We start from the raw sequence: 1,010 nt of genomic DNA, 5'->3' as shown, positions 1-1,010 counted from the left end.
AAGTTTTGTGTTCTGCCTTTACAAGTTCTATGGCTATGTACATTCTCTTTCTAGTATTGCTCGTGCTATTTCTTACTGCCCTGCGAACGTGGATGACTAACATTGTTAGAAAGTTTCTTTTCTCAAATCCAAAACATCTAAACACTGTGGTAACCATACTTATAATGTGGTTGGTAATTCTAAGAATAGGGAACAAACGGGAGTTAAAATAAGGCCTTTCATGAGGCTTCTTCTAAAATATTATTTATTTGCTCTGCCACTTTGCACTCCATCCCTACTTTTCTTGTAAGAAACCTGGGAACTGCTCTCCCAGTGAACTTGAAGCTGTCATCCCTAAATTAATGGGAAAGGGATCAGCACATGCGATCAAGATCTCTGAATATTATTTTAAGGGTTAATTAAAATGCCTTTAGAATCTGTTGCCATTTTCTTTTGCTTTGAAGGAAAAGTTTTAAAGTATCATTTAAATTAGGCATTATAGAGTGGTTTTTTTAATTTTTTTTTTTTTTTAATTTCACGATGGTTTGCTACAATTCAGTGCAAATACTTGATTCTCTATATCCTCTCAGGCCTCTGCATTCACAAGCTTAACCCCTAGTGCTGTCACCACGCCTGCTGAAGAACTGACGGCGTTTAGTTCTTTCTGTTCCAAACCTCTCGAAATTCTTCAGCTTTGTTTGGGGGGTTTTTTGATCATTTTCCCCTCTTGTGTTGCTGGATGTACTGCCCCACTCCTGAGCTGTTTCTGTCTCGGCTGATTCCTCTTGGATAGCCGCTCTGGAAAATAAAGGCCCCCGCCGCCAGGTTGTTATTTCTGGCTGCTTTGTGCCGCCCGGGCGGGGGCTCCCCCCTCCCCCTGGGCCACTCCTGCAGGCTGGTGTGGCGTTGGCCCAAGCCCTTGCTGCCATCCAGTTGGGGCTCGGTGCCGGCTCGGGGGCTCGGTGGGGGCTGTGGGAGTGCCTGGGGCCGGTTGGAGACTACAGACCCCCGGGCGCCGCGCGGCCCGGGGG

The sequence above is a fragment of the Charadrius vociferus genome, unplaced genomic scaffold (genome assembly GCF_000708025.1).
Source record: "Charadrius vociferus isolate BGI_N301 unplaced genomic scaffold, ASM70802v2 scaffold917, whole genome shotgun sequence".
NCBI classification, from domain to species: domain Eukaryota; kingdom Metazoa; phylum Chordata; class Aves; order Charadriiformes; family Charadriidae; genus Charadrius; species Charadrius vociferus.
The sequence above is the reverse complement of the archived record's forward strand: the minus strand, read 5'-3'. Positions refer to the sequence as shown.